Source organism: Pteropus alecto, unplaced genomic scaffold (assembly GCF_000325575.1).
Source record: "Pteropus alecto unplaced genomic scaffold, ASM32557v1 scaffold7, whole genome shotgun sequence".
Taxonomy (NCBI): domain Eukaryota; kingdom Metazoa; phylum Chordata; class Mammalia; order Chiroptera; family Pteropodidae; genus Pteropus; species Pteropus alecto.
Window position 1 is genome coordinate 45,481,120 of NW_006494614.1, and position 21,798 is coordinate 45,502,917.

General features: G+C 38.8%; 1 protein-coding gene and 1 long non-coding RNA gene across 7 annotated transcripts in view; one reads left to right on the top strand and one right to left on the bottom strand.

Annotated features, from left to right (window-relative positions):
* The window catches only part of FAM168A (family with sequence similarity 168 member A), a 159,055-nt gene extending 152,285 nt beyond the window's left edge, over positions 1-6,770 (bottom strand). For 4 of the 6 annotated variants that reach the window (XM_025042780.1, XM_006926596.3, XM_015600349.2 and 1 more), the window contains exon 1: positions 6,200-6,538. The gene's annotated coding sequence lies outside the window, so the exon portion shown is untranslated. Of the gene's footprint in view, positions 1-6,199; positions 6,539-6,628 lie in introns of those variants that run through there. The other 2 variants (XM_015600347.2, XM_006926598.3) reach the window with 2 other exon arrangements.
* A 60-nt stretch (positions 6,771-6,830) lies between these two features.
* LOC107196763 lies at positions 6,831-15,439 on the top strand. Its single transcript, XR_001518198.2, has 3 exons — positions 6,831-6,970; positions 10,752-10,879; positions 15,225-15,439. It is a non-coding gene; the product is annotated as an uncharacterized LOC107196763 (long non-coding RNA).
* The last annotated feature ends 6,359 nt before the right edge of the window (positions 15,440-21,798 follow it).

Consider the following 21,798-nt stretch of genomic DNA (forward strand, 5'->3'; position numbering starts at 1 on the left):
TCCATATACCTTCAGGTCTCAGTTCAAGCATTAACTCTTCTAAGCATCTCTCTCTTTCCTGCTCACCCATGCAGATCAGGACATATCTACCTCCATACTCCCCATGCCCTTTGTCCACAGTCCTGCTGTAGCATTTATCACAATATGCTAAGGTTATGTATGACATGTCTGTCTCCCCACTAGGTTGACTATAAGTTCCCTAAGAGCAGGGAATTTTAATTTTTGTATTCCATACTCCCAGTACTCCCTTACTGCCATCTAATAATCACTCAACAAATATTTGTTGAACAGAAGTTTTAAACATATCTGTCATACATAAGACTACTAACTCCTTGGCCTTGGATGACATTGTGGTTATGGATTTATGTTCTTTGTTTTGCTTTACTTATGATAACATTAAAATAAGTTAATAATCTAAATGTAAATTTGAGTGAGGGGAGATACGGCCCAAGAAAATGGTGAATAATAAAAGAACATCACGAAGGAAAAATTAGCTCTAAACAATTCATAAGTAAAATAAAAATAATAACAGTTGTAGCTACCATATTAAGCACAAACTATATATGTGTCAGTCAATGTGTCCCAGGTTCTTTGTCTTTATTTAATCCATACAACAACCCAACAATGAAGTTATTATCTCTCTTCTACTTATGCACAAATAACTCATTTCATTTTACTACTTTGTCTCTGTAATAAGTTACAAGCAGAAAACCAACAGGGAAATGACTGTTTGTATACTGCATTCTCCACTTCAATAAAGCCTTAAATTTGGAGCTAGCACGACAATAATGTGGAACCAGGTCCCAGAAATTCAAAATACTCTAGCACCTTCTACGTCCCACTATATCCAACAATCTTCAAGTTTCAAGGGAGAAACTTTGAACTGACTTTCATGTATTCCCTCCTCCACTGGCAGAACCACAAGGCAATAAACCAAATATGACAAGCTTTTTACCTCTGTGTGGGATGCCCTGATTCTAGTTTTGTAAACTAGGAGGGAAAAAAACTAACATTTATATAGTCCTTCAAAGTTTAAGAAGTATTTTCACATTTATTATCTCATCTGAGCCTAATTTTACAGATAAATAAACCAGAGCTCCAAAAGGTAATTAAGGAATTTGGATTTCAAATCTCTTAGACAAAATATTCTTGGTGTTTAGGTTATCAAGCTTCTGATATGTATACTATGTATCTTATTCATGGTATTCTCTGTAAATCATATAACAGGCCCCCCAGCACAATCAGGTGAGGATCAATGTACCAGACTATCTTCTTGCAAAAAGAAAGATGCACAAAACTTCCAACCAAAAGAGTTAAGTGACTTACCAAAACATGATATGAAGGTCTAAGCTGTTATAACAAAAAATTAGTCTCTAGTAACTAAAGAACTCCTGCCAAAGAGAAAAAAACCTCTAAGATGGTGTTCTTTCACAGCTCACAAATGCTGCTACTACTCCCTCCGATTCCTACTTCCAAGTATAATTGATTTCCATCTGGATAATCTGATCATCCATAAATGCAAACTGGCTTCCTTTTGTTATCTAGACTACTCCATATATGTATGTATATACATATATATGCTGAAGAATATGTATTTATATGTATATTTATATACATACATATAATATATACATACATATAAATAAGAAGTGTTGCTGGGTAATAGGACTATAGACAATTTTGTTCCCTTTCACTTTTTTGTAATTTCCAACTTCTACCATGAGAATGTTATTTTAACAATGGAAGAAATAAAGCTCTTTTAAAGTCAAAAATTAAGAATATCTAATAAGAATAAAGCAAGTCACATGAGAATACTTACACTATAATTCCATTTATATAAAGTTGCAAAGGTAAAAACATATTGTTTAGGATATGTAGTTATTTGGTAAAACTATAAAGAAAAGCAAAGGAATGAATGGTTCACACAAAATTCAGAAATCTGCTTACTTCTGAGGGAGGGAGATTCAATCAGGCAAGGGATCACAAGAGGCTTTAAAGGTACCAGAGATACTTTTTATTAAGCTGGTGGCAAAACACAGGTCTACAATTTATCATTTTTTAAGTGGAAGATTTATGTTATATGCACTTATATATACATGACTTGTTTTACGATTTAAAAAAAAAGATATAAACAGGGTTGAGGAATCAGAATCTGGGGGTATGACCAGTCTCTTCCACCTACTGACTGAAACCTTAACCTCTCATTTAACCTCTCAAAGCAGTTTTTTCTTATTTTGTAGATGAGGAAGCTAACAACTAATATAGGTTTAGTACTTTACAGTTTAAAATTCCTAGACCACAGCACAAACATGCAAATATGCAGATAAACTATGAGATGATAATACAAAGTAATACCATCTCCTTAATAATAATACTAAGAACTCAATGGTAAGACGACACAAAGCTATTCACTTTCTAGTCTCTTCCTATATAATAATGGCAATAACTAATACTAATAATAATGGCAATAATTAATACTTTTTAATGTGTACTATGTAATATACTGTGCTAAATGCTTTCCACGATTGTTTAATCCTCAGAATAACTTTATGAGATTAATTCTTATACCCACTTTACAGATGAGACTATTGTACCCAAGGTCACACAGGTAGTAAATGGATAGACTTCAGAACCCAGATTCTTCACCATACTCTTTTTGCCTCACTTCTGTGTCTCTCTCACGACACTGAGAGCTCATTGACAACTGTTTTTTGTTCATATTCATTTCCCCTGGCACTTAGCAAGCAATAAGTAAATAAATATTGAACAAATATTTTACATATGCAGTGTTTTCAGGACATAAAGTTATCTGTAGACATGAACTGATTTGTTCCCCTTGACAGCTTTGTGAAATATGAAAGGTGTTTCTTTTTAAACCATTTTAACCATATTTAAGAGTATAATTCAGTGGAAGTATGTACATTCATAATGTTGTATAACCATTACCACGAGGTATGAAAGGTTTTTAATGACTTTCCTGAAATCACTCAGTTATCAAGTGCTGGTATGGGGATTTAAACCTAGAACTCTCAACCCCTAAATTCACAGGCTATTCATTCTACCAAGATGCCTGTCTACCAATACCTCCATCTGCTCTCCCCTTCTCACCAGAATATCAGAAGAATCAAATGAGATATAGATGCTAAAACTTTACATACATTTCTACAGCACAGGTGACCACAGCTGTGAGAGGGGAAAAATCCACCACGACATCTCTCCCAGGCAATTACTTTTCATTTTGAGCTTTCCAAATCTGCTTTTAATATAAATTTTGCACCTCAAGATCAAGCCTGAGGATCTACAAAAGCAATGTCAGGACCCCAGAGTAAACTTTTGAGAAAAAATGCTTGCATTAATTAGATTAAATTCTCATTTAATTACAAGTAATTGCTCAAACCTGATTTTTATTGTAATACAGAACGCTTCCTCATTAAAAAAACACTTTCAATTCCAAGTCCAAACTTCTATCATTTTGCCCATTTTGAAACTACAAAAAAAAAAATTCTAAATATTGAGTATTTTTATTTGCTCTACTGTGAAAGCCAAAGAAAATGATTTGCTTGTGAGCTGAACTCCAAAGCTTAAACAAAAAGAATTATTTTGATCCCATTGGTGCCAATTTTATCCTTTTTACATCCCTCCCTATTTTTTCCATCTGAGCTCTAATCAACAACTACTTCATTTTAATACTTCATAGTTATTGCAATTAAGTCCAGAAAATTGTTTCCCTAAAGATGTTTCCTCGATGCACACCTCTTTTATACCTCCCCACATCACCATTCTGCCATGAGAACAGAGTATCATTTAGCTTTAAATAAAATTTATAATGAATATATGGACATAGTGTTTCTTTAGTTAATATGTGCACATTAATTCTATCCTCTAAAAAATAAAATAAAAATAATTCTATGTTTTATTTATCCACATCTGACAGAATTCTGACCAACTGAATTCCTGTGAAGAAAATGCAATCTACAGAAATATAGTCCAATTATTTTAAATCTTATCAAGTAATGTCAGAAGAGAATCAAATGAAAAACTCCATCAATACCAAACCATCTCATCAATGAATATTTATGGCATTTCTACATATCCTGTCTTCTGTTTACATAAAGCGATGGTGCCAAAATTCATCTCAGGATTATTAGCCTACAATACAATGATAGGCCTAATTGCCTTACAAACCAGGACACCAATAAATGGAGTCTTCAAGCAATCAATTTGAAGAGGAGAAAAAAAAGGCCTAAGCTCTTTCTGCAGACATCCACCCTGCCTGACTAGGAAATAAATTCAGCTTTATATTTTTCAGTCTCATTCATCGCTTCTCAAGCAAGGAATGCTCCCTTAGCTACCTCAAGCTCATCAAATATATTTAATTCTAAATTCCAGGACTAATTTTTAAATGCACCAGGGGGAGGGCAGAAAGAAGGCAGAGACATCATATAGAAAGCTATCTGTCACATGCCAGTTTTATCTTCTCCACCTTTAGTTTGGAAGTGGGATTTTTTTCTCTCAACTTTCTTTTTATATGAACACAGGCATACCACATTTTATTGAGCTTCATGTTATTGCTCTTCACAGATGTTGCAGTTTTTACAAATTGAAGGCAAGACCCTCCACCAGCAATAAGATCATGACTCACTTTATTGCAATACTCGCTTATTGCAGTGGTCTGGACAGGAGCCCGCACTATCTCCAAGGTGTGCCTATAACCGAAGACACTCTCCCCTCCTCAATTCTACCTAACTGAAGCCCCTCACAACTTTACCCTTTGGGATGTTTACTTCCAAATAATAATATAAATGAAACAAAGATTAAACTAACGGCTTAAGATGTCCTCTAGGAGATTCTTTAACGTACCTTCTCTGTCCCCTACGAAGTCTTCTATGATTACGGTCCCTCCTCCAACCATGGCCTCCAAAGCTGTCCATTTAAGTCTAACCCTTAACCCTCTTCTGTCTCTTGGAAGCCATCCAAATCCTTCCTCTCCAGAATCATCCAATCCACCTCTTCCCAGCACTGCTTGCTGCCCTTCTCCATCCTCTCGGCCTCATCCATACCAACAATTCCATGTCTCCCACTCCTTAGGTGACCCTTCTGATACCTCACCATCAGCAACCACCTCTCCAGTCCTACCAGTTCATCTTAGACATTACTTCTCCAAAACTCCCTCTGCCACCTTCGCCAAGAGATATTTTCTTCAAGACACCATCCCCCAACATCGCTCACCACCTGCCACTATTCTTTCAGCGAATCCAGCTCAGCAGCGTTTTCTGTCGTGCCCTCTGCCTCGACCCTGCACCCAGGGAGCCACCTATGCCCCCTTCCAGTGGTTCTAAGATCATCCTAAAATCCTATCCCACTGTGCCACCCCACTCCCCACCCCAGCCTAATCTCAAATTTCGTCCACTCACTTTGGGCCTAATTTCTAATTTATCCCCCTCCAGCCAGCTCACCATCACACTCTCCTTAACGAAAGTCCCACCTCCACCAGCTTCTATTCCAACCTCCATAAGCACTCCCCAGGAAAACCCCAAATTCTACCTCCTTTGCTCTCCCGACCCACGCTATTCCATAAGTCTCCACAAATTCCACCACCCCCAGATGGCAAACGCCCACTCTTCAAGCTCAGGTCTCAACCCATGCCAAGCCCCTCACCCCCAGCTTCTACCACTTCTATTAGCCTGCCCTAGGTCCACCCCAAATTGCACCCTCCTGAATTATCAGCCACCCCTCCCCCCGGTCCTTTCCAATCCTGCAATTACACTCTCTATTGAAATGATCCCCCTACCCCGGCCCGAATCCCAAACTGTCAACTGCTCCAAGCCAACCCCAAATCCACCACCCTAATTCAGTCCCCTCCTCCATTAAAAGCCACCCCATTCCAATCTTATCATCTAGCTCGCCCCCAAACCATCCCAAATTCCCGACACCCCGAACCCACGCTCTTGTCCCAAGTCCAGTTATTCTCCATTAAAAGTCCCCTTCCCCTGTCGCCGCCCTCCCAACCTGCTTGGGTCCCACCCTCACCCCACCCCCCAGCCCGCGCCTGGACAAGTCTCCCCAGCCAGCCCGCCGTTCCATCGCGACCTCAACCCCCTTCCCCCAACCCGCGCTCCGCAGCCCCCACTCTCATCTTCCCCAATGCCACCGGCCCAGGCTCAGGGGGAGCGGACGGGAGGGGGGGTAGTCTGCTCACCGGCGAGCCGCTGCAGACGAAAACCGCGGCGGCGGTGGCTGAGGCGGCGATGCCCTTGTCTTCTCTGTAGGCTAAAGAAGCAACGCTCTCGCTCCCTCGCCCGTGTCCAGTAAGGTGGCGGATGGCGCGCAGGAACCAGGAGCCTCCTCCTCTTCAGCGACTCGGCTCTGAATCCTCTGCAGTAGCCGCCGAGAAGCCCGACGGGTGGGGGGAGGGGACGCTCGGCTGCGGGCGAGAGAGGAGGAGGCAAAGGGAAGGGGGGGAACCTATAAGAAGGGCGGGGAAGAAGCGGCGCAGCACCGCGACACGTCCCACAGCCTTAGCGTGCAAGGACCACAACTCCCGGCGTGCCCTGCTTCGGCCCGCGCGCGGCCTGCGCTGCCTGCCGCGCGCCCAACGCGGAGGAACCGGGCCCTCCGGCTCACATACAGTGGCGTGAAGCCAATCGCCGAGAGCAGCTTTTGTAGTTTCAAAGACCACATGTGAAGGGAGTTAGGTCACTCCTGGCCCCATCTTCCCTGGGTGTTAATGATCTCAGCACCTCCAACCTCGTGCCCCCACACTGCCGTCGCTGTTCGCTGGACTACGTTTCCCAGCATACTCCACAGCTTCCCGCCTTCCTTCCGGCCCTTTCTCAGACCCGGAACTACAATTCCCAGGGAGCGTGGTCCCTGCGAAATGCTGGGAGATGCAGTTCTCAGTTCTGCCTCCATGTTACGAAAAAGAAGTGAAGGAGAAGAAAAAAGGGAACGAATATGCCAACCCACCGAGGTGAGGCCTAGATAGGCTAGATCACCTGTGAGATTATACTCTTTTCGCCATCCCCGTTGCCACCATCTCACACCAGAACTAATGTCTCAGATTCCTTCTTGTCTCCCTGCAAACCTGAGGACGGTTTGGCAACTTGAATCCAAATGTAAAATGGGCATAATACTTGACCCAGCTTCATTATTTTTAAGAGTTTACCTTAAAAAGATAATCAATTTGGAAAAGATGAATGCACAAGGTTATATGAGGTTATTGATTATAAGAGGAAGAAAAGTCCATCAATAGAGGCTGATTAAATAAAATATATATACAAACAATGCAGTACTAAGTAGCCATTTAAAATAATAGATATAAATCTATTTACTGACATGAAAAGCTATTCACATTTTATTCTCAAGGGAAAAATATTGATAACAACAGCATGTTTAGAATTGTCCAACTTACATGAAGTTTGAGATAGTATTCTATAATCACAGATTTCAGGGAAAAGGGTCTAAAAATATTATCTGGAGGAAAGGGTATCAGATTTCAAAAAATTTTTATTTTCACATTGCCTAAATTGTTTAAAAGCACATAATTTTTTAAACTATAAGACTATTTTCAAAAATACAATTTCAACTCCAACAACCTTTCTTTGCTGCCTAAAAGCTTTCCCTGGCTTCCTATTGCCCTCAGTAATAACCCAAGAGTAGGCCTGTCTGGTTTTTCTTGTGAGCTCAACAGTTCCACTATTAAATAACGGTCACTTAAATATCATAAAAGTTAATTTAGTAGGGAGAATTTTCTGTTTTCATTGGTGTCTTCTCAAATGTTTCCTTCTGGGCTTCCCACACCCATTTCCACTCCTTATCTCCTATTCATTCTTGAAATTCGAGACAAAGTCCTACCTTCCGTAGAACATATTTTAGGCACACTGATTTTCCTTACATCTGAATTCTTACAGCAGTAGCTTCCAATCCGTGGGCCAGAGATCACTTTGGGGAGGGGAAGTAGGCAGGGAGGAACAGTTATTATAAGGGTCTACAAAAATAAGTAAGTAAATAAATAATTTTTATGAAGGGTCTACAAAGTTCTACTTAAAGTATTGTCTATAGACTGAATAAGTTTTACACTAAAAAAAAAATTCCCCTTCTGTGTCCAGCTCTCCTAAAATATGGAATATGGTATCAAATGATCTCTGATTTAGCATAAATCTTGTACTCAATGACAGTGTTTTAGATTTCATATGTCATTATTCCTCGGTGTTGTGCAAGAAACACAAGAACATTCAAGCTAGCTAGCCCACTGGAGAACTAGCTAGCCCACTGGAGAACTACAGGCCTGCTGGAGAAAGCCCAGGTTGCCAAGATTATTGCTTAACAGTCCTGCTGCAGCCAGTCCTTCAGCCTTACCCCACCAAAGTCTACTTACACTCCTATCCCTTAGAACTCACTTTCTCCAAATACATCAAGCACTGTTTTTCTCAAACTGCATATCTCGTTTTTTCGTCCTATTTGTCCAGCCTTAAAATCCCACTCTCACCCCCCAAAAATATACTACTTCTCTTAGTCTGAGAATAGTTAAGAAAAGTTCTTAGGACATGTTGGCTATATCCCTTCCCCTCTCTGAGTTTCATTGGCCATCCCCTCTTCTAAAACCTTTCACTCCTTCTTTTCCCTTTTTCTCCAACTGCCAGAAAGTGGGGGCTGGGTAATCAAAATTAGAAAGGGTCTGGTCTGTCCTAACAACAAAGAATTATCTGAGTTAGGAGAATAGGTATGAGGAAGCTTACTGGACTAGGAATCTGGAAATTAGATCCTGAATCAGACTTTGTATGGACATGCTAGGTGACTTCAGTGTTTATATCTGTAAATGGAAGAAATGATGCCTGCCCTGTCACCTGAAAAGATTATTAGGAAAATCCAATAAAACAACATATATGAAAGTGTTTTCGAAGATTGTAAAATGCTAATTATAGTCCAAACCCTTCATCTAATTTGAGAATTCTTTCTCCAAATCCCTACTATGTCTTGGCATGTAAACTCTTTACTCAGAATTATACCATTATTAATGAATTTATTGAAGTATTTAAGGAATTAACTTCACTAAAACCATTTAGTTCCTTGATAAATTTTCTATATAGCACAGTTAAACAATTTCTAACTTTTCTAGATTTTTTCTATATTGAATTTTCATCAAGCTATATGCTTTTCTCTATCAATTTTACAAGAAAGATTTGATTCATCAGTTATCCTTATTGATTTTTAATGATTATTGCTTCAGCCGTTATGAAATTTCTAGTCATTATTGCCACCAAGTTCATCTTTTCCTGGGAGCAATTTGAGCCATTGTCAGTTTTATTTTGTGTTGATTATTTCTACCAAGGGGAATTTTCCCAGGGGTCAACTTTGCCATGTTCAGGGTTACCAACAAAGAAGGGATCATTCAGTTTGCTTTTCCATCCACGATAAATTTTTACCACGTGTATTTTAGCCACTGTCAGTTTTATTTTATGTTGATTATTTCCTACCACATCCAATTTTTTTCTGCAACCCAAGTAAAACAAACTCAGAGTCAAAATGACAGTGTCAGAACACTATCCTTTGCCTATTACTCTCTGATTAATGACTGTGAGATGGTTTTTTTCTCACCTATGTTAATGAGCTGGCTCTCTCTCAAAGCATCTCTTTAAGAGCCTTGGCACATTTGTGGGCTGGAGTGTTACTTTAAGAATTGCTTTAGAATTGCAGGAAAATGGACTTTAGAGACCATGTTAGGAGAACTGATCTTTAATGAGCCAGGTGCTGTGCTGGTGTCTAAGATCCATTATCTCATTTAATCTTTCAGCCTAAATGTCCTTCGCATGACCATTTTATGGTAAAGGAAATTGAGACCCAGAGAGAGGAAGGCCAAGTTAGGATCGGAAACCAGACCCTGGTGTAATTCTGTTAGTGCAATTTGAATGATCCTAAGTTCCAAAGTTATCTAATTTTTGAGTTTAGCTAGGATATGAAAAGAAAAATATATGCATGTAAACAAAGCATTCTCGAAGAGGTTTTTGTGACAGCAAATGAGACAGAGTGTAAAAATGTTTTGTAAATGACCAAACACTGGGCAAATGAACCATTTGTGATGAAAGCTGTTATATAAACGTGTTATGGCAGCTAGACAGAATGCTAGAAAATTAATAACACACTACTAACGTTCAATAGATTGGTATCAAATGCCCATCATAATATTTAATTCTAGTAGCCAATATAAAAGGAATAAGATTGCATCCTGCCTATCATTTAAGACCTAAGTCAGGCATCAAGAAGCCTTTCCTGACCCCCATTTAGGTTAAGAGCCCACTTATCTCCCACAGCCTGCTAACATTGTCATAGTTATTATCTATTTACTACCCTCAGGGAAAAGGACCAAGGTGATCTGGTTCCTCTCTGTGGCCAGTGCTCAGTTCAGTCCAGAGCTTCTCACAGGGTAAGGCTTCAGAAAATGGTGGTCGAATTAATTAATCGATTAACATGACAAGTATATAGACTGTATAAATAATCAAAATGATAAGGAAAAAAACCAATAAAGCTGAAAAAATTTTAAACAAGGGAAAATTGTACATTAAATAAAGTTAAGAGCAAAAGTAAATCACAAATTAATCTGCACGAACTGATTACAGCTACCTAAGCTCCCATGCAGCAGCAGCAGTATAAGGAAAGAGTTTTGACGTCCTCAGTTCAAATCCCACCTCAGCCAGGATTGGGCATCCTCAGTCAAGTCCGTTCCTCTCCTTCACCTTTTTCCTTGTCCACAGAATGGCTGGCCTTGCAGAACTCCCAGGGCAGAGAAGAGAGCTAATTAAGGTACCAGATACTTTCCATGCTGTGAAGAGCTGACAAAAGCGAGAGTTGTTACTAACAAATGCCAGAAAAGAACTGGGAGGTAAGTTTACGTTAGGGAGGATCCTTTACATAAATTGTGCTGCTCAAATGCATAAACTTAAAAATAAAAAAGGCATACCAAATATAGTGAGTTGAATTGTGCCTCCCCAAAAAATACAGGCATACCTCATTTTATTGCACTTCGCTTTATTGTGCTTCACAGACGTTTCGGTTTTTTACAAATTGAAGGCAAGACCCTCCACCAGCAAGAAGTTACGACTTGCTTTATTGTAGTGGTCTAGAACTGTAATCTCCGGCATATGCCCGTATGTCCAAATCCTAATGCCAATATCTGTAAATGTAACCTTACTTAGAAGTAGGGTCTCAGCCTTTAAGAATATCAGGATGAGAGTCATCTAATGAGCGCTGTTTTTATGAGGGAAGAGAGAGGAGATTTGAGACACAGAGAGACCAAGGGGAAAGCCATGTGAAGGTACAGGCAAAGATCAGTCATGCACCCCAAACCAAGGAACACTAAGGATTGCCAGCAGCCTCCTGAAGCTAGGATAGAGGCACGGAGGGATTCTCCCTCAGAAACTGTAGAAGGAACCACCTTGCCAATACCTTGATTTCAGACTTCTGGCCTCCACAACTGTGAGAAAATAAATTTCTATTGTTTGAAGCCACCCAGTTTGTGGCAAGTTGTTAAGACAGCCCTAGGAAATTAATACAGCAATTTAGCTGGAAACCCAAGTAATCAAATCATCAGCAAATATTTCAAGTCCTCCAAACAGATTCAGAGGAGCCTATTTTGGGAAACGTTTATCAGTTCTATTTAATTTGTCATCTCTAACAGCAGCTATGGAAAATTGGTGTTAATGTCCATTGTCTTCAAATCTGTGCCTTTTCTCTTTTTAACACTTACTGCACTCTTAGTTCTTGCCCTGTCTCTTGAGATCGCTCATATTCTGAATTAGGTGAAGAACTATGGTGTCACACAAACTGCATAGACATGATGAAGACAGATCTGGGTTCATATCCCAGCTCAGTCACTTAGAACCTATGACATTGGGAAAATCATTTCTCCACCATGTCTTCAATTGGATACTTATTCATTATAAGGTTTGGGGCTTGGAAATGTGTGTGACCTGCTCTCTGGATGTGAAGGAGGAATAGCATATGGTAGACAGAAGTAAATTGCTATCCACTAAGCATGAAAGGGGACTTTCCAAATATTTTTCTAAACATAAGACCCCAGATCCTTTGAGAGAAAAGGAGTCCAAATAATGACCAGAAATTAAGTTAGCTTTAATTTGATTTAAATTAATAAAGTAATATGTCATTTCTTACTTCTCTAAGTTTGTGGAGTAAGATTCATACCTACTACATAATCAACAGAAAAAATAAAACCGACAGCAGCTAAATTGCACACAATGAAATTACTTATTGACTAAAATCTGATGGAAAAATAAAACATCTTCCAGACAAAATGTAAATCTGTAAAATTTCTCCGGGAAAAGTGAACTTGATAGAAGATAGAAATAATGATCATAAAACTGACAATGGCAGAGCTTTAATTATTAAACTGTGATATGGATGTTTTAAATTGACAAATCATCATTATAAAACTTAAACAGAAAATTATTTTTCAGATGAAGATAATTATAGCTCAATTTAAATGAAAATGGATTAAATTGGAAATAGATTTAAAGGCTGTGTAGAAAAATCAAAGGTATTGAACTGACCCAATGGCATTTGTTCTAGGAAATATTTTCTCAGTGAAAAGTAATCAATATGACATAATTTCATCTAAAAATCTGTATTGAAAAACACAAGACAAAAACATCCTTAGGGGCCAAACAGAGGGCCAAATATCCTGGCCTCTCTGCTAAAGCTCCTAGAGAAAAATAGAAATGGAGACTAGGCCAGGTCTTTGCTGATCTACATTTTACCAAGGATATTTCTCTGGTTCTTCCATTCACAAAAATTTTCATTGTGTGCAATTTCACTGTTGTTTTATTTTTTTTCTGTGGATCATGTAATGGTCAGTGCTCATGTAGTAAAGGTTCCTGCGTTAGGGCCCTAGTACTTAACATTCTCTTTGTCCATTCATTGCTCCATCTGTCCACTCAGCAGTTAGCTACCAAACACCTACGCAGTACCAGGCCCTGGCAGAGGAATCAGGTCAAGCCCCTGCCCTCAAATAATGACAGTTTTACTTCTTTTTTCTAATCCTACACTTTTTATTGTTATTTCATTGGGGAGGACCTCCAGCACAATGTTAAATAGAAGTGCTGATCGTGGGCACCCTATTCTCATTCCCCTCTCAAGGGAAAAGATTTTTATATTTCACCAGTAAGTATGATGTTTGATATAGGGTTTTTGTTCATGTAGTTTTTCAGATAAGGGAAAAACTTCTCTTCTTAGTTTGAAAAGGATTTTATCATAAATGGGTAGTAACTTTCATCAAAAGATTTTTCTACATCTCTTGAGATGATCCTGTGATTTTTCTGAACTTTACTCTGTGAGTGTGGTAAATTATATTGATTAATTTTCAAATGTCAAATGTCAAATCTTGTATTCCTGGAAGAAACACCAATTGGTTGTATAGTAGTATCTTATTTATAGAACTTTGGATTTGGTTTACTGATTATTTTTATTTTTTTAAAATTTTTGCATCTTTCTTTGGCCTGTAATTTTCCTTCCTTGTAATGTCCTTGTTAGGTTTTTATATCTAAGTGTTGCTGACCACATAAAATAAGTTGAGAAATATTACCACTTTTTCTGTTCTCTGGAAGCAACTGAACCTGGAGTTTTCTTTGTGGGGAGATTTTTTTTTTTTTTAATGAAAACTTTAATTTCTTTAATAGAAATGGACTACTCAGTTTTCCTATTTCTTCTTGTGTCAATTTTAGTAGGCTGTGATTTTTTGTTTGTGTGTTTGTTTTTAGGAATTCACCCATTTAATCTGAATTTTCAAGTTTGTTGGGATATAATTATTCATAATAGCCTCTCAACTTTTTGATGAATGCAGAATCTGTAGTGACTGCACTCATTTCTAAAGTGATACTTGTGTCTCCTCTTTTATGCTTTCATCAGTCTTGCCAGACGTTAATCAATTTTAGTAGTCTTGTCAGAGAATTAACTTTTGGTTCTTTTGATCCTTGTTTTCCATTTTATTAACTTTATTATTTTGTTCCTTCTACTTTATTTAGATTTGATTTCTGGATGTTTTTCCTAACTATTTGAGGTAAATATTTAGATAATTGATTTTCAGCCATTTTTTCTTTCCAATATATACAGTTAAAGCTACAAATTTCACCTAAGCTTGGCTTTAGCTGCTTTCCACAAGTTTTGACATATCGTATTTTCATTATCATCTGATTCAAATATTTTCTAACTTCTATTGTAGTTTATTTTTTTGACTCATGAATTATTTTGTAGTATACTGTTAAATTTCCAAATACTTTGGGATTCTCCAGTTTTCTTTTGTTTTTGGTTACTAGCATAATTCAATTGCGGTTACCGAGTGTATTCTATATGATTTCAGTTCTTTGGAATTTTATTAGACTTACATTATATCCCAGAAGATCAATAAATTTTCCATGTACATTGTCATACTGAACTCCTGGAAGTTCCTTGAATACAGATTTTGCTTTTCCCTGCATGATCTTTTTGTCTAAACCATGTGTCACAAACTCAAATACCTACATTAGAAAGGGACAGAGAGAAGCCTTTAGACTCCAAAACTTGCACAGACAGGAAATAGACTGAAAAAACTACTCAGCTACAAACACAGGCTACCTTTCATGAAAAAGTAAGGATGACTCAGGGGGCAGAACCAAGAACCACAGAGAAGTATTCCCAAGTTGGGGAACTGCTTAATTTCAGAATCAATGTGTGCCCTGCTTGAGTTTAGAATTGCTATGGACCAGTAACTTCTATGTGCTTCCTGTTTTCTCCGTTTTTGAATAGAAAGGTTTATAGCAGTTATCCTAGGCCTGTCCCACCATGGTATGTTGGATCGGTAGAGAACAGATAACTTGTCTTTCATTCAAAGATGTTTTGATAAAGCAGAACTATCATTGATGAAAATACTTAAGGAATTACTCCCAAGAAGCCTCATTTGCATCTGAATTTGACTAAAATAGTGAAATTCTGGATGAAATCCAGAAAAAGTTGATGCTCTGATGGGATGCAACTTTTGAGGGCCTTTGGTAAGGGTAAGGGTATTTTGCATGTAGAAGAGATATAAATCATTAGGGTCAAGAAAGCAGATTATGTTAGCCAGTCTGCAATATGGCCTGCAATAATTCTTACCTCCTGATATTCACACCTCCAACAGAGTGTAACTTCTGAGATGAGGTAATAAAACGCTTTGTGGCTTCTGCCTCATTTTCTCTTAGATCACTTGCTTTGGCAGAAGCCAGCTGCCATGTCGTGAGAACAGATTCACATTATGAGGAACTAAGACCTCCTGCCAACAACCAAGCTTCCTGTCAAGCCTTCAGATGACTGCAACCTCACGAAGCCCCTGAATCACGTAGTTAGGCCACACTTCTAAATTCCTGACCACAGAAAATATGTGAGACAATAAATGTCTATTGTTTTAAGCCACTAAGTTTTGGGATAATTTCTTATGTAGAATAGATCATTTATACTACTACTTGGACTGCTTATGCTTGAACTGTTAAAAAAGATCTATCTGGGGGGAAAATGGCATACATGAAAGAGGCTCTGTTCATCCCTCTGGTGATCAAATCAAAGTTGTGACGGAAACAAGGAGCAATAGAAAGGAAAAATAGCCTGGGATGAACAAGCCATACAACTACGGAGAAATCCAAGAAATCACCCTGTAACGGCAGAAGGTCAGATGGGGTGAGGATGCCGGGCTGCCTAGTATCAGGCGGCTGAGTGAGACGGAGGCTGGGGCAGCGGCAGACTCCTCTTAAAGGGGCTGGGTCCGCGAGCAGATTTTTGCGGTGATGGACCTGCTCACTCTGAGCACCAGTGCCAATTCAGCTGTGTGCAGGGGGCACCAGAAACTTACAGGGAGACATTGTCGGAGTGAGGGCCGAAGCGAGACTCGCTCTGTACAGAAGTACCGGCGGTATCCATTGTTCCCTGTTGAGCCCTCCCCACTCCCAGTGCATGGACACAGTGCCGCCATACCTGTGACGTCATCAAACTAGATAACAGAGGTCACTCTGCCCAGAGGATTCCTTGAAACCCCGCCTCCACCAACTCACGGCCCCACCCAAGCCACATCCAGGTATAGCCTCAGCGAGTCAGATGCTCCTTCCTGAGCAGCACCTAGATTCACACTGGAGGCAGCTGGCCTTGGTTTACAGTGAGGCACCTATAAGCACAGCATCTGTGGATTGTTTGCTGAATCTTAACAGGTGGCCCCAGAAAAGCAGGGGCTTGGGCTAAATTTGGCCTGTAGCTGAACCCCTCTCAGGACTGTGCCACTGGACACCTACTTCACAAATCCACACTAATAAGACCGGGAGACTTAGGAGCTCTGCTTAGTACATAGAAACAGACATACAAAGGCAGCCAAAATGGGAAGACAAAAAAGCGGAAATCACATGAGAGAACAGAACAGAGATCCAGATATAATGGAGTCAAGTAATCTAACAGATACAGTTATAATACAGTTTATACACTGGTTATAAAGATGCTCAATGAACTTTTGGGAAGTGGAGATAAATTCAGTGAGAACTTCAATAAAGAGATAAAAAACATAAAAATGGAAATGGAAATTATAAAAGGGAACCAGTCTGAAATGAAGAACACATTATCTGAGATGAGAAGTATATTAAATGGAATAAACAAAGTGAATAAAGAAGAGGATAAAATGCCTTATCTAGAGGACAGGAAAGCCAAGGACACTCAATTAGAATGGCAAGAGATAAGATGCCAAAACTACAAAAATAATTTAAGAAGCACATGGGACACTATTAAGGATCTAAATATGCATCTGATTGGCATAATTGAAGGAAAACAAGATGTTGAACAGCTGTTTGAAGATATCATAATGGAAAATTTCAAAATTAACCTGGTGAAAGAAATGGGCATAAAAACCCAGGAAACTCAGAGAATCCCCCCAAAAACAGAAATACAAAGAGGCCCACACGAAGACATATCAAATTAAAATGCCGAAGGTTAAATACAAAGAAAGAATATTAAAAGCAGCAAGAGAAAAGCAGATAGTTACCTAGAAAGGAACATCCATAAGACGCAGCTGATTTCTCAAAAGAAACTATGCAGGACAGAAGGGCTTGGCACAAAATATTCGATGTGATGAAGACCCACTCTTGGTTGTAGGATCTACAACCAAGAATAATTTATCTAGCAAAGCTATCATTTAGAGTTGAAAGACAGATAAAGAGCTTCCCAGACAAAAATAAGCTAAAGGAATTTATCACCACCAAGCCGGTATTACAGGAAATGTTGGAGGGACTTCTTTAAGAAGAAAAAACATGTATGAACCATATAGGTGTCTAACCAATATACTGTATACTTGAAACTAATTAAAATAAATTTTTTAACAAAGAACTATTTAGGTCCTGTAAGATCATTGCTATAACAGTTGAACTTATATTATCACTAATAAAAAGCTGCCTCTCTGTCTGAGACATTTCTTGAATACCACAATGCGTCCTGCCACTTCACCTAGCTATCTCCCACTCGTCCTCCAGGACTTACCTCAGCTATCTACATCTCTAAGAAGCCTCCTGTTTTTAGGGATAGAGAGCCCTTGCATTTTCCTCTGCAGCAGCACCAACCACTTTGAGTAGTGACCAACTATGTCCACATCTGTCTTCTGTAGCAGGTGATGAACTCCTTGAAGGCAGGACCCCAGACACAGAGCCAGGTATGGAACAGGTAGGGAGAGTCAGCAAGTTGATTGAATGAGTTAGGAAACAGCTTCTCATCCCTGAGAGCCTTAGTGACTTTGGAAGACTTCTGTGAAATGGAACTCCTGTACTTGTGAGATCTTCAGGGACCTTAGAGGGAAACTCAAAGGACCCTTAGAGAACTCCTTTCTTAGTCTCACAGCCAACTCAGAAGACGGACATCTCTTAAGGAGACTTTCAGGAAAGTTTCAGAGATTTGTAGTTGTAAGCAACAAAAACATGACAAAATATTCTGGCTGATTTAAGGGAAGGAATTTATTAAAGAATGTGGGAGTAAGCACATTAAAAGATGCTCAACATCATTAGTCATTAAGCAAATGCAAATCAAAAGCACACTGAGATACTACTTCAAACTTACTAAGATGACTAATAATTAAAAAGACATAATAACAAGTGTTGGCAAAGATATAGAGAAATTGGAAACCCCATACATCGTTTGTAGGAACGTAAAATGGTATAGATCCTTTGGAAAACAGTCTGTCAGGTCCTCATAAAATTAAACATAGAATTACCATGTGAGCCAGAAATTTCACTACTAGGTATATACCCAAGATAAATTAAAACATATGTATACACAAAAAATATGTACATAAATGTTCATGGCCCTATTCATAATAGCCAAATGGAAACAACCCAAATGTCCAGCAACTAATGAATGAATAAACAAAATGCGGTATATCCATACCATGGACTGTTATTTGGAACAAAAAGTAATGAAGTACTGATACAACATGCTACAACATAGATGAAAACATTATGCTATGAAAAACTATTCAGAAAAGACTATATATTATATGATTGTATATTATAATAAAATATATTATATGATTACACTTATGTAAAATGTCTGGAATAGGTAAATCTGTAAATACAAATAGTAAGTTAGTGGTTGTCTAGGAATGAGAGAGGGTTGAATTGTGTTCCCCAAAAAGATATGTCAAAGTCCTAATCACTGGTACCTGTGAATGTGACCTTACTTGGAAAAAGGGTCCTCGTAGATATAATTAAGATATAAATTAAGATAAGGTCATACTACAGTAGGGTGGATTCTTAATCTAATATGACTGATGTTTTTATAAGAAGAGAAAAGCAACAGACACACAGAGGAAAGAATGCCATGGGAAAACATGAAACAGGGGAGAATGTCATGTGATAACAGAGACAGCAACTAGGAGTGATGCACCTACAAGCCAACGAACACCAAGGATTGCCAGCAACATGAGAAGCTAAAAGAAAGACACAGAGTCTGCAGAGAGAGCATGGTCCCGCCAACACCTTGATTTGGGACTCCCAGCTTCCACCACTATGAGAGAATAAATTTCTGTTGCTTTAAGCCACCCAGTTTGTGGTACTATGTTATGGCAGCCCTAGCAAACTAATATGGAGAACTGGGGGGAAATGGAGAGTGACTGCTAAAAGCTTTCTTTTTGGGTTGATGAAAATGTTCTAAAATCGACTTTGATGACAACTGTGGAAATATACTCAAAATCATTGAATTGTTTATTGAGATTATCTCAATAAACCTGTTATATTAAAAAAAAAAAAAGACTATTAGGGAATTCACAGAATCAACAGGAAAACCAGGAATGTACTCCAAATCATACAAAACTGGTCTAGAGAGAACCCCATGGTTGCTTTCTTCACACTAAAGCCACTACAGACTTTTAAAAATTATTATTAAATGAAGCAGGTTCTTTTTTTAAACTTGATGTATAATTTACATTCAATAAACCATACCCATTTAACATGTATAGTTTGGTGAGTTTTGATAAACATGTATATCCTGTGTAACTACCATCACTATCAAGATACAAAATATTTCTAATACCCAAAAAAGTTTATTTGTGCCCATTTACAGGGATATCCCCTTCATCTCTAGCCCCAGACAACTACTTATCTGTGTCCTGTCCACTTCCTAAGCCTGATACTCTAACCTTCCCAATCTGTGAACCGTCCAACACCCTTCTAATAAATTCCTTTTCTTTAAGTGAGCCAGGATTGGTGTCTGTGTTCACAACCAAGCATTCTGGCTAATAAAATAGGGAGAGAGCTACTATGGAGAAGACAGGAGAAAAGTAACTCAGAGAAAACATACCTACTCTGAATCCATTTATATAAACTTCAAAAACAAAAGGAAACAACTAATGTATTATTCAGAGATATATCGCTATTTGGTAAAACCATGAAGAAAACCAAAGGCATGTTTGTGATAGTCTGGATTATGGTTTAACATATTCACTGTACCTCCATCCACTGTGAAAGGACTGTAATTCTCACCCCATAGAGGTTAGGCTTGGGAGTATGACATGCTTTGGCCAGTGGAATGTTAGTAGTCATGACATGAGCAGTGCCTGAAATGTGCTTGTGCTGTTTGACATGGCTCTCACACTTTGGTGAGCTTCCAGAAGACTATGCCCCAGGTAGACACTGATCCAAGCATAATGAGAGACACGTGGAGCAGACTTGGATCCATTCTGCAGTCTGGAGCCAGACCCAGCCAAACCACAACCTGAAGCAGAGCCACCCCACCGAGCCCAGCCTAGGTTAGTGCAAAGCAGTTAATCTGCGGACCATGAGCGTGAGATAAATTTTCATTGAGTTGTGAGGCAATACATGACATTTTTATAGCAATAACTGACCAATACTATAAGCAATAGCAAATTCAGGAAGAGAAAGGAGGGGATGTGATCAGGGCCTCGAAGTGTTAGTAATGCTTTATTTTTCAAGCTGAGTGGTGGGTTCACAAGTGTTCATTACATCTTTATTCTTTAAACTATACACATCCATTATACGCACTCTGTTATTTCTAATTTTTTTTCACAGTTAAAAAAAAAGATAAGGGAGAAGTTTGGGGCCGTGGCCTATAACAAACTTTTATGTGCTTGAAAGTGGGTGGGTGGCTTTAAAGGACTGGTACAAAATGAGGGTGGAGGGGGCTGAGAGGAGTGGAGTACAGATGGGTAAAGTAAGTGCAAAATGGATAAGACAGTGGTTGGATCTGGGTGGTAGAATATTAGGAGATTTTATTTTCTTCTTTATCCTTCTATGGATTTCCCGAATTTTCTACAATGAAGATATATGACTTTTGTAATAAAAGAAAGGGAAAAAAAATGTAATGGCAGATACAAGTGGTCACTTTCCAAAAGGACTTCTCTATTTCTTCCCTGTTGATAGGATGAATCGTGACTTTTCCAAGCCAGCCATGGTGATAGTTCTCATCCCCTGCAGTTGATTTAGTGGAACCTGTGCGCCCCAGTTCTGACAAGTGAGATGAAAAGAGAAGTCTCCTGGTGGAATTTTAAGAAAAATTTCCCTTCCTGATAAAAATGAAAAGAGAGAGAGATGAGGGGGAAGATTTTGTATATTGTTGTGTAACGGTGTAATATTTAGATCTGCAGCAGCCATCATGCAGCCTTGAGAGAGGATATTGCCAAGGAGCGTGGCTGAGGGGAGAGATGTCAAGGTCCTAGGTGACAGGTTGAGCCACTGAGTCAATCTAGGGACTGTTCTGCTGACTTTCTGTTAAGCAAGATTATAAAACTATGGCTTAAGTCACTTTCAGTTAAGAAGACTCAGTTACAGCCAAAAACATACTAATTGTCACATAATATTTTTTTAAATGTGAGGAAGGACATATCTGAATAGTCTTAGAGTCTCGTTTCCTCTCCCTAGACAGCCAGCTCAGCACATCTGAATTAGCCCAGTGGTATCAGTCAATGGGTTCTAGGGGCTCCCTCTAACTAGGCCACTTCCTCAACAGGGGAGCTTCCAGTGTGACGCAGTGACATACCTGTTCCCTCCCCATATCCACTCTATTTAAAAATTCCTTTGTAAGTTACAGAAATGTCTAATCACTGTTGTACACCTGAAACTAATATAATATTGTATGTCAACTATAATTGAAAATTTTTTCAAAATTTCCTTTTTTTAAATCATTCATGTCAGCAAAATATGTTACTTCTTCATTTTGGCATTACTGGAACAGGGCCCTTTCTACTGAGACTCTGGCCACGGTGCAGTGGGGTAATGAGAATTCTAGAGACTGCTTGTGCCCTAC